The sequence below is a fragment of the Mesoplodon bidens genome (genome assembly GCF_964165515.1).
Source record: "Mesoplodon bidens genome assembly, chromosome: 3".
Classification (NCBI taxonomy): domain Eukaryota; kingdom Metazoa; phylum Chordata; class Mammalia; order Artiodactyla; family Ziphiidae; genus Mesoplodon; species Mesoplodon bidens.
This window is the reverse complement of record NC_138178.1, coordinates 50404114-50416434: the sequence shown is the minus strand read 5'-3', so window position 1 is coordinate 50416434 and position 12321 is coordinate 50404114. Positions and strand designations below refer to the sequence as shown.

General features: G+C 48.1%; 1 protein-coding gene across 1 annotated transcript in view; it reads left to right on the top strand.

Annotated features, from left to right (window-relative positions):
• The first annotated feature begins 2463 nt into the window (after positions 1-2463).
• The window catches only part of ANXA2 (annexin A2), a 44928-nt gene continuing 35070 nt past the window's right edge, over positions 2464-12321 (top strand). The window contains exon 1 of the mRNA XM_081228038.1: positions 2464-2599. The gene's annotated coding sequence lies outside the window, so the exon portion shown is untranslated. The remainder of the gene's footprint in view (positions 2600-12321) is intronic.

The following is a 12321-nucleotide window of genomic DNA, read 5'->3' as shown; positions in this document are numbered from 1 at the left end:
AAACTGATCAGATGATGGATTAAAGCAAAGATTGGCAAACTACAGCCCATAAAGTCAACCCAGCCTATTTTTGGATAGCCCACAAGCTAAGAGGCCTGGCAGCTTCAGCTTTTGCTTCTTGAGAGCCAGCTTCCATTATTATCCTGGTGTAGAGAGGAGGACCTGGCAGATGAGAGTCCAAGGGACGGAGAGACCCAGCCTGCTCTCAGCCATTCTAGCAACCCTAGCTGAGGCACCAGATGAGTGAAGTTCCTTTCCATCCTACAACCCTAGTTGAGCTGCCCCATCCAACACCATGGAGAAGAGACAAGCTGTTGCCCCTGAGTCCTGTCCATATTGCAAAATCATGAGCAAATAAATGGTTTTATTTCTGTTTGAACCACTAAGTTTTGGTGGTAATTTGTTAAACTGCAATAAGTAACGAGTGCATTTTTAAATCTCTGGACAGGGCAGGAGACTTTATTTGGGCTCCAGTTTCTTCATCTATAAAAATCAAGAATTGGAAATGTTAGTCTCTTAAGGACCCTCTCTGCTCTAACATTCTGTTATTGGGTGAATAATTCTATTCTGTAAGTTTTAGTGAGTGCCTATCACTGCTAGCTAGGCACAATTAGCAGTGTTGAGGTGCAGCAGAGAAAGTGTGAACAAAATAAAGTCAAGGCTTTAGAGAACAGAATGCACAGCAGCAGACACAATCTGAGATCTGTTGTTGTAAACATTCTTCCAGCCATGGAGGAGAAAGAAAGAAAAAAGGATCTTTGCACTCAGAGATTCAAAAGCTCATTTAAACTGGCAGAATTGGCCCCCCATTCCTCAGAAAGAGCAAACCATGACTTCTGATAGCTTCCTTTTTATGAAAATACCAGTGTGAAGTTCTGTAGCAAGAAGCAGACTCTGGTTATTGGACAGATCTGTATGTTTGGCTTTGCTGGATGCCCTAGACAAGCAAAAGCATTCTTCTGGCTACTTGGCTTTTAGGTATTCCACATGATTTGAATTAAATCTTATCTTCTGTAGAGGGCCTATCACAGCACAGCTGGGCGTCAAGAGGCCCAGAGAAGAGAAGGGAAGCAGAATCCCGTCCACCATTACGGTCAGCCTGTGTTCTCCTTCTGTTCCAAAATGTTTAGGCTGTAAAACTTTCAGCCTAAATTGAAGGGCTATAAATGTAAATCAGACATTGTATCAACAGAATTGCTTTATTTTCTATTTGTCCTTCTGACAGTGCCTATCATGTTTCATTCTGAGTGAAAGAAATGGGTAACAGTGCTCTGGGCTGAGTGTCCAGAGCCCCCATTTGTGGTCTGGACTTGACTGTGGGCTTGGCAACGATGTCTTGGCCTTGCTGTTTCCTGATTCCCAGGAGTGAAGTGACGCTCAACTGGAAAGTAAAAACGGACGTTAAGATAGACGGGGGATTAAAACAGAAGCATCAGGAGAAAGAGCTAAGTGAGGTCTGTGAAAGGGAGGAATTCAAAGGTGCAGAGAGATCTTTGGGATTCTTAGCAAAACTCTCCTGCTAGTTTGAGGTCTGAGTACAGTATTTGCGCAATCAACCACAAAACCATGTTTGCCTGCATGTTGCCACTGCGGTTCGTGGAAGCAGAGAGTGGAAGAAAAGCGAGAAACAGCAAAACCAAGCCAGGGAGCTAAGAGTCTGAGAAAAAAACAAAAAAAAACAAGAAAACAACGGCAGGACAGAATGGAGGGAGGAAACTTCTTTGTTGGAACTGGAGGTTCAAAGCCACCGGCCCCACCCAGCCCGGGACGGCCTGCCACGAGGACGCGCGGGAGGCCCGGAGGGTCGCGGGAGGCGTGGAGGGAAGCCAAGCAGAGCGCGCTCGGGAAAAGGGCGCCTCCCCGGGCGGGCGGGGTGGGATCTAGGCTCCTGGCTTCGGCCTCCTACCCCGCCCCCACCCACCTAACTCCCACCTTGGCTCCGCGTCTCCCAGCGCGCTCCGAGGCCGGGGCGGGGCCAGTCCTTTGCCCGCCAGGACCCGGCGGATCTCCTCCCCGCGATCCTCCCGGCAATAGCCGGTCAGAGGTTAAGCTGATATGTTTGCATACGGTAACGGGGAGCTGGATGCCAACGGCCCAGCTCAGGGGAATCACGATTTATGTTTCTTGGAACAATTCTTCCTTCCATTGCATTGACGCCTTAAACAAACAAAAAAAAAAACGTGACTTAAGGTCAGAGTCTACCAAAGTCTTGCAAACGTATTAACCTGAGGCAGGGCTGCGCACTCGACGTGGCGCTCGAGAAGTAAAAGAGGAAGAGAGGAGAAAACTAGGCCGGTACTGGGCCTCGAAGAAGCCTCGGCGGCGCTTCACCGGACGGCAGAGCCGTGGGCGTGGGGCCGCTCCCACTGGCGCGACCCGGGGAACGTTCCAGGGCGAGGCGTCCCCCGCGGGCGAGCGGGCGGGCCTGGCAGTGTGAGTCACCCCGACTCCGGGGCTAGGGGCCGGAGCAGGAGAAGGCGGGGCGGCGGGGCGGGCCTCCCGTGCACCGCGAGGATGTGGAGGCTATAAAAGCCCCACCCAGGCCAGCTGGCTCCGCTCTGCATCTGGCGACGCTCGCTGCGCACTGCGCTTGGCCCAGGTAAGCGGGGCGCCCCGCCCGCCCGCCCGCTATGGCCCCGGGGCCGCCGCGCTGGCGGGGTGTGGAGAGCGGGGGAAGGAGACGGCCTTGCAAAGAGCAGCTCTGGAGACGGGGACTCGGGAGGCCGTCCGGGGAGGGGGCTGAAGGGACGGTCCGCACTAGGAGCTTTGCGAGGAGGGCTTCCAGTGGCGAGGGGGGCCGCGTGTGCCCCGGCCTGGGGGGTGCAGGGCAGAAGGAGGGGGTCGGGCATCCCCCCCCAAGTGCTCGCAGGAAGCCCGACGAGTTGGCGCCGGGGAGGGGGGCGGAGGGAGGCCTCGCATTCCAGACGCGCCGGGCGCCGCTGGGGGGCTGGGTGTGGCTTCCCTGCGAGCCCCTGGTCGGGTGGAGAGCAGAAGTGCGGCACCCTCCACGTTTAACACTAGCGCTACGGCTATCTAGAAAGTAATCCCCATCTGTTCCAAGTTAACTTTACTTGAAACAAACGCGCATTTGTGGAACTTGTGCCGAAGAGCAGGAGGGAAGCAGTCGGGGGAGGATGAGGGGTGGGAGTTTTTAGCAGCAACCTCCTGCCCCAGTAAAACAAAACAACGGAAGAACCTCCCCTAATTCTCCTTTGTCTAGCTTAGCTTGTAGGAGAGCAACTTCTGATTTCCGTGTATCTGGAGAGTTTCTTATTTGGTTGACTACTTTTGCATCAGGAAAGGAAGTGTTCCCCCGTGGTTCTGTGGGGAGAATCGTCACTGACTTACTGGCGCTGATGCGACATTGAGTCAGGGACAGAGGGTACAGAAAAGGGCGTAGCCCCCCGGGCTGCTCCTTGTATCTCTGTGAGATGGGTCCCATCGCCTGGTGTTGTAGGCCTGGAGTCCATCAACTCTCAGTTTAAAAGGTGTGGACATCAATTTCCTTATCTATGAAAGTGGCTTAAGAATGCACATTCTTACTCTCCCCACATAGGGTTATTATAGAAGATTCCAAAAAACATGTTCATTCAAAAATAAATTTGTAAAGCACACTGAAAACATTAAGTGCCATACCAAAACCGAGTGTCATTCTTTTTGTGTTAAGATTTGCCATTTCAAAGCTATTAAAGGTAAAAGGACAGTAACCTCATGGGGCACGCTGGGTCTTTACCAGGAACCCTAAGGTCCTGGAGTCCAGGGGTCGGGACCCCTGAGCTCATACTGACGGTACTGATGGGCTCTGTCCAAAAGTGTGCCCTACTGTGCCTGTCCGGAACTTGGTCGTTTCGAGTGCAGAATGCGCTGTAGCACTGAAACAATGTTACAGAGGGTGCTTAGGTTCTCAGGCTAGCCCAGAAAACCTCTACCTTAACCTGCACTATATCGAAGTACTGATAGTATACGCCTAATTTGCGGGATGGGAGTGATGGTGGGTGGGGAGGGAGGGTGGGAAGAGGGTGAGGTATATAATACGTAAGAGCAAATCATTGAAGTATTTCGCTGGAAGTTTTCTAAGTTTTAAGGTTGGCCCTGATTAAATTATTTTAACTGGAAAATTATGTCATCACCCTCTCTACTTTTCTCTCTTCCTCCTGCATCCTTGGAGACCCCCTCACCCCGCCCCCACATATTACAAAAGCCTGTCCATGCTTCTCCAGTTCTGCTGCATTCCCCCCTCCCTCCCACTTCAGTGTTCTCATACCCAGCTAGAGACAAGCAGATTGAGTCAATATTCATTAATATTCAACGTTAGGAATGGTTGGTGGTCCTGAAATCCTCAGCAACCCAGGGGAGATGTGTTATTTAAAAGATAACAAGAACCTTTTTAAAACTAAACATCTGTAATTTATAGAATTTGAGGCTATGGAAGGAGCCACATAATATAATATTCAGGCATTGTGAAGGAAGATCTCATATGAGGCCAGGTTCAGTGTCCTTAGTGGTCAGTGGTGTTAAGACCATCCCTTACAGCACTTCTGACTCCCACCTATTATCTCGTATCTTCAGTCAAGGCTTTGTCCAGAGGTATCAATTGCATCTGCAGTGCAAGGGTGTGACCATCAATGTAAATTTTTTAATTGGAGGTTTATGATTGGGGGACCGCCTAGATTTGGTGATTTCCTGCAGTGCTAAATGGCTTGCCTGTTGCAAATGCCCAGGAAATATAGCTGACTCACTGGCTTTGAGCAGGAGCTTGGTCTTGGACTGGGGTCACAATAACATCCTCTGTCTTTGAGCTATTAAAAATGCTGTATCGATTGACATGCCGGCAGTCGTGGCCATTGGTTTCCTGACTAATTTCTAATTTAAGTAGTTTTCCTGGCAAGGTAGATATCCTTCTATAATTGTTATTGATTTTGAGGGTTGTTGGCCCTTCTTGCACCATGGGGCCTAGAATTTGGCCTTTGTTCTTGGTCTTCCCTTGTGTGGGGCTGTGGGCCTGCTGAGGCATTTCTTACAAACTGAGCGTGGGTGTGTCACAAATAGAAGTCCCAGGTGCTCTCTTTTTTTTTTTTTTTTGTGGTACGCGGGCTTCTCACTGTTGTGGCCTCTCCCGTTGCGGAGCACAGGCTCCGGACGCGCAGGCCCAGCGGCCATGGCCCATGGGACCAGCCGCTCCGCGGCATGTGGGATCCTCCTGGACCGGGGCACAAACCCGTTCCCAGGCTCTCTTGGGCTGCCTTAAACATCTGTTCATTCCACAATATTTATTAAGCACCTACTATGTTCTACTCACAGTATAAGCACTGAAGATATAGCACTGAACAAAACAGACCAAAACCAAAACCAAAACAAAACTCTGCTCTTTAGGCTTTAAATCTAGTGGGGAAAAAAATTGAATAGACAAAATCGAGTGAATTGTATAGACAATAATTGGATTTTGAGCTTTACGTTCTCCCAAATTAATGTTTGTTTCCAAACTTGGTTGGGGCTCATTTCCCCTTTAATCCAGCTGTTCCACAGACCTGAGCTTCATAGTGTACTTGCTTTAGGGAAAGTGTTGTTTAAAGTTATCATTGACTTAACCTGCCTTCTGGATTTGACTGTGAGAATAGAAACAGAGGGCTTCCCTGGTAGTGCAGTGGTTAAGGATCCACTTGCCAATGCAGGGGACACGGGTTGTAGCCCTGGTCCTGGAAGATCCCACATGCCACGGAGCAACTAAGCCCGTGTACCACAGCTACTGAGCCTGCGCTCTAGAGCCCGTGAGCCACAACTACTGAAGCCTGTGCTCCTAGAGCCTGTGCTCCTAAAGCCCGTGCTCCGCAACGAGAGAAGCCACCGCAATGAGAAGCCTGCGCACCACGATGAAGAGTAGCCCCCGCTCGCCGCAACTAGAGAAAGCCGGCGCACGGGTAGCAGCGAAGACCCAACACAGCCAAAAATAAATTAAAAAAAAAAAAAGAATAGAAATGGAATGTTCTTTTTTTTGCTTGCATATGGGAATCCACCACCCTCTTTTTTCCTGGTGCCACACCCTATTCTAGTTGTAGGCTACATCAGGAGGAAACTCCAGTCTTTTAAAAAAAATTTTTTTCCGCTCTTTCACTGTCGGGTCTGTTTTTCCTCCTCCAGTTGCCAGAGGCGGTCCCCATCTCCTTTGTTGGGGAGCAGGTCAGCTGTAGGGGTCAGGAGATGCCCAGCCTTGTGGCTCCAGTGAGATTACCTCCAAGTCTCCCCTAGGGTACACCTGAAGCTGTGAAACTGTCTGAGCTCAGTCTTGTCAGAGAGAAGTCAGTAGCATCTAAGTGGTCTGAGTTACACTCCCAGGCTTGGTGTGGGAAGTTCTGACTCAAGGGAGTGGCTTGTCACATGGAATCCTTGCCCTTTGTCTCTCTGCCACACCCAGTCCCCACACTCCCAGCTCAGAGGAAATCAGAGTCCCAAGGCCGCTTGCAAATCTTTCCTCCTTGCTGCCTCCTTCCCTGCCTTTCTTGTCACAAGGAGATGTAGGTTAGTTTTCCACGTTGTCCCGTGGACAGAGCTAGGAGGCAAGGGGCCCTGACGGTATTAAAGGTGGAGGTTGAGCTGTGGGAGAAGGTGAAGAGCTGCATATCATATGAGAAAGAGGCTGTCTCCTGAATTGCTCTACCAGGCTTTACAAAGATGTGAACAGGGCATGGGGATTGAAGCCTCCAAGCTCTGAATGTATGGAACTGGAACTTCATTTGAGATATGCAGTCCGAGGAAGGGAAAGGAAATTGAGGAAGGAGAATGTTGTGGGAAAAGAAGGAAAAAATATAATGTGGAAAGACGTAGTGTGTGTAAACCATCCAAAAATGTGAGTGAGCGCTTACAGTTTGTTAGGCACTGTGCTCAGACCTGTGGGGAAATGGGGATGCATAAGACAGAAACCCTGGGGGCAGGTAGAATGGAAGACCGCCTTTGTACCCTCAGCTCCGACATTTCACAGATACACCAAGAGAGACAGGAGCACAGAGCAGGGAGAGGTACAGGAGAAAGGTAACAGTATATTTTGTGTCCTGAAGTCTCCTGAGGATGTCAGCTGATCCAGATAGAGCATTCCCAGTAGAGGGAACTTGGAAAACCCAGGCCTAGAGGTAGTGGGACAGTGCTGAATGTGTTTGGAGAATTACCAATCCAGTCTGACTTCGGTGCTGTGTGTGTGTGTGTATGTGTATGTGTTTGTGTGTGCTTTATTTATGGAAAAGTAGGTAGAGTCCAGAGTGTGGAAGATCTTGAATGCTGTGTAGACTTTTTTCTGTAAGCAACAGGGCCCCATTGGAAATATAATATTTGGGCCATAAAACACTGAAATTGAGTTGTAGATGTGAAGACCTTGATTTCTCAACCGTGAGAGTACTTTGTGCCAAGTGACATCATTCTTCTGCACGACTCTCTGCCCACTCCAACCCCACGTCGGGAGATTGAACAAGAGGCTCTGAGAGCTTGAGGCCACAGTGTGTCTGGAGTTAGTAAGCAAATATTGATTCAGATCAGGCAGCAAAAGGGACAGGCCAGAGCAAGTGCAGCACCGTGTCCATCCTGCTCAGTTTGATCAAGGCCCCTGGGCAGAATTCCAGGATTTCTGGGGAATGACTTGAGCCTGTGACTCAGGCATTAATCAAGACCATAAAAACCAAGGAGAAAACTGTGTGATTTCCAGAAGGTTCTGCTAAATAAAAATGCTCTGGGAGGGAGGGGTAGAGAGTGAATAAAGTGGGCACTCTATCCCTACCCCCGACTCATGCATTTTTTTTACCCCCTCTTGGTATAAAATTCCAGTCTGGTCCTGTAGACCCAGGACTGCACAGTAAGGGCTTGGCGGGGAATCCCAACCCTCCATCCCCACACCCGCCCCCATTTTTTTGGTTTTAAAAACTCCTCCTTTGTATCATCCAGTCCCTGATTGATTCATCATGGTTGCTAGGGATGTGTTTTGCAGTAACACATCAACACTCCACATTTTAAAAGTGGGTGTGACCACGGAACTGCTGGGTTATACTCAGATTCTGCCGGGCACAGGAGCCCTGTCTCAATGTGTGTTTGTTTGTTTGTGAGAATTAACATTTGGGCTTTCTGGAGGTGGTTCTTCATTTCAGTAGAACTTGTTTTTATTATTTGAAGCACTAACTTTTAGGTTTACTTTTTTTGTTTGTTTCAACCTTTTTGCAAACTTTCTTTTACTTTTTTTGGGGGGGGCGGGGAGACGTTAAAGCTGTTTTACTTGTACTATTTTTGTTGCAACTGTGTGTTGGAAGTGAAACAGTGAAGTACAGTGTAATCTATTGGGTTTAAAAAAAAAAAAGGACAAACTCTTATCTTTAAGATAGTGCTTGTGTTAGATGTAAGTTGCTTCATTTCCAGCAGCTGCACGGATTTCTTCAATGTCTAGCTTTGCACTATAAGAGCTTTTCCAGTCAGGCAATTAACAGTTTCATTTATTAATATTTTCAAGGCCAGAGGAAACTGTTCCGTTCCCTTCATTAGGGTGCAGTGTCTGTGTTCCCTTCCCAGTGGTGCGTTATTTCAAGTCAGTCTGAAGTGGGTATGGCTCTCACTGAGTCTCCTTGTACTTCTCTAGTTATTTTCTTAAACAAAAAAACTTTCCCTGAAGAAGGAGATTTTAACAATCTTGTCTATGTCACCCAACCCTTTCCTGGGAATAAGAGGTACTGGTATATGGAGGTACTCAGCAACAGATTGAATTTGCTGATTTTTTTTCTTTTTCTTTTTTGCAAGTTGAAACCAGTTGGAGATCTGGCTGAGGCTGTAGTGTTGGAAAGAGTGATGCCATTTTCGTGTCTGTGGAGAGGTCTGCCAGGAAAGGAGCGGTTCTGCTTTTAATGCGCTTATGAATTTTTCAGTGTGCTAAGTGGTCACTGGGGGTGGAACTGTCTCCTAGGGTATGGAGACTTAAAAACAACAGGTACACTAAAAAGGCAGAGCCATTGTTTCAGTAAGAAAGTTCAGCCTCCAGAGCAAATACGGTGAATGGATACCGAGTATTGGCATCAAATCCCTTTCCATAGCCAAGCTTAAATCTGCACCGTTCAGAAACTTACATCTCAGGCCCCCCACGTGCCACTACATTAGACATGGCTGGTTTTAAACCTGGCCTCTTGTCCCCCCCGTCTCCCCGGCACACTCTCCCACATCCCATCTCCTCAGGCTTTCCCTTGTTTCTCTGGCTGGAACCTTCCAGGGTGAGTGATTGTCCTTCTCAAACTAGTCAGTACCTCATCTTTCAGACCCTTAGCCAATCTCACTCATGCTGCTTTTATCTTTCTCTGTCTCCATGTCTTAATCTCTTGGAATGAAGAGCCACTGTGGTGAAGTTGAAAGGGCAAGGGCCCAAGAGTCAGGAGACCTGGATCCTGGCCCTGACTCCCTTACTCATTAGCTGGGTGACCTGGGCTAGTCTTCCTGGGGCGAGAAGGGAAGAGAGCTGCAAGGTCCTGCAGGAGTGGAGTCTGTGTTTCATAGTTTTGTGTGTGTCTCTCCCAGCCCTTAATGCGGGGCAGGCCCAGTGTGTGTGTGTTAGGGGCTTGTTGATTTATTACCTGGGTGTCACCAGTGATTGTAACCTACAGTAGCCCTGCCAAGACTTTCTCTTTCTGCTTCCAAGGAGAACAGCACTCTGACATCTTCTCATTAATCACATGCACTATATTAAGCTAATGTTTTAACAAACATGAGTGACACAGCTGACTCTTCTGGAGATTAATTAGTCGTCTGCAAGATGACTTTGCATTCCCAGGGGATTGGATGTAGTGAAGAGACCAGGATGTAGTGAAGAAACCAGCGGATTGCATGTGAAGAAATGAGGGCCATGGTTTTAAAAAAATTTTATTAAATAATATTTTTAATATTATTTATTTTTAATATTTATCTATTTATTTTGGCTGCGCCAGGTCTTAGTTGCAGCACACAGGATCTTTTAGCTGCGGCATGTATGCAGGATCTAGTTCCCTGACCAGGGATCGAACCTGGGCCCCCTGCATTGAGAGCGCAGAGTCTTAACCACTGGACCACCAGGGAAGTCCTGAGGGCTGTGTTTTATTTCTAAGGTGAAAATGTGGTTGCCCTTAAGCTTGCATGGAGTAGGAAATATTTATATGGATACAGAAGACACTTGCGTGGAGTAATCCCAAGCTTCATGGATATTGTTTTTTTGGTTATTGTGACATTCTTTTCCTACAGAATGATTATCAATAATATAAATATAAATGTTCATTATGCAAAGTAGCAACTCGTTTCTGACTGTTTATTTAGCACCTAGCGTGTGCAGAGGCCCTCTTAAATCTGTGGCGGAACTGGGACTCTACGGGGCAGATGAGACCCCGTTTGGTTGAATTGTACTACGTATTTGCCATCTGAATATGTGGCGCACGCGTGGCAGGAACTCAGGACACTTTTGCTCAGTGGTGAGTAAGTCTAGTGGCATCAGAAAGTGTTTCTGGCATTGAAAGGTGGGAGACGCAGTGCCGGGGAATGGGGGCTGCAGCCATCCCACTGGAGCAGGCGCCAGAGGTGTGGTGACTTGAGGAATGGGCAGCATCTGTAACCAGAAGAAGAGACAAGGGTAAGGAGATGAGGCGGGAGACACGAATCAAGGTGCTGTGGATTAAAGCAGTTACGGTGTGTTTGGGGAGAAGCAAGGAACAGTTTGGTTGAGGTCCACTTTTGCTGGGGAGTCCATAGAGGACTGGACGGAGCTGGAGTAAGAGAACGTCACGGAAGGATGGATTTTGAACTATTGTGACAAGATAAAATAGAGGAATTTAGTTGGTAGTGGCACGTAGGACTGATGAGATGAAAGAGCAGTACAACTGTTGACCGTTAAGCAGCAAGGAAGACTTGTGGGGCTTTTTTTTTTTTTTCCCCTCTTGCAATACGCGGGCCTCTCACCATTGTGGCCTCTCCCGTTGCGGAGCACAGGCTCCGGACGCACAGGCTCAGCGGCCATGGCTCACGGGCCCAGCCACCCCGCGGCATGTGGGATCCTCCCGGACCAGGGCACAAACCCGCGTCTCCTGCATCGGCAGGCGGACCCTCAACCACTGCGCCACCAGGGAAGCCTTGTGGGGCTTTTAAAAATCCCCATTTTCTGTCTCTGTGCTGTGCCTGTGGGAGAAGGATTACGTGAATCCAATGGTCTTTGGTTTGTACCGTACTGAGGGGTCCGTGTGGACATGGTTAGGCAGCTGTCTCCCAAGCCGGTGCTCGGAGCTGGAAAGGCAACTTGAAAGAACTGCCTGGCAGAAACTTACCGCCTCTGCGGTTGCGATTTCCTAAACCTCAGAACCCATGTGAAGTAACTGATCTAATAAATAAGTGGAATTTAATCCACCCGGAAACAACTCTGACTTGTTGGTCTTCTTTTTGTTTTGACATTTTTCTTTCTTAGCTGTTTACAGTGGGGACTAGAATTCTGCAAGGCAGATGACAACCGTTTACCCCTCACTGCAAACCTAGCCCAGTTCTGACTGAGCCCAAGGGGCGGGAGTCCAGGCCAGGGCTTAGGTGGTCCATGTCCTGGGGAGCTCATGTCCTCTTTGGTGATTCTCAGCAGCATCCTGATGAGATGCTATAGAATGTTTCTTGGTCCAAGTTGAAGTTAGAGATTATTCTTCGATTTTACATTCTTATACTAATTCTTCCAAATCTGGTGTGTACTTTACACTTACAGCACATCTCAGTATGGTCTGGACACTTTTCTTCAGTGCTTGATAGCCCCATGTGGCTGGTGGCTAGTGTATTGGACAGTCTAGCTACAGAGCAAGACTCTTAAAGAAAATAGACTTTATTTTTTAGGGCAGTTTTAGGTTCATAGAATAATTGAGTACGAAGTCAGAGTTCCCATATATTCCCCGCAGCCCCCCTATATACGCACACAACCTCTCCAACTATGAAAATCCCCCACCAGAGAAGTACATTTGTTATAATTGCTGGACCTACATTGACACATCTTTATCACTCAAAATACATAGTTTACATTAGGATTCATTCTTGGCGTTGTAAATTCTGTGGATTTTAGCAAACGTATAATAACATGTATCCACCATTACTGTATCACAGCCCTAAAAATCTTGTGTGCCCTGCCAGTTCGTCCCTCCCTCCTTCCCCTCTAATCCGTAGCAGCCACTGAACCTTTTACTGTCTCCATGGTTGTGCCTTTTCCAGAATGGCATATAATTGGAATCATACAGTATGTAGCCTTTTCAAACTGCTTTTTTCACTTAGTAATATACATTTAAGTTTGCTTCATGTCTGTTCATGGCTTGATAGCTCATT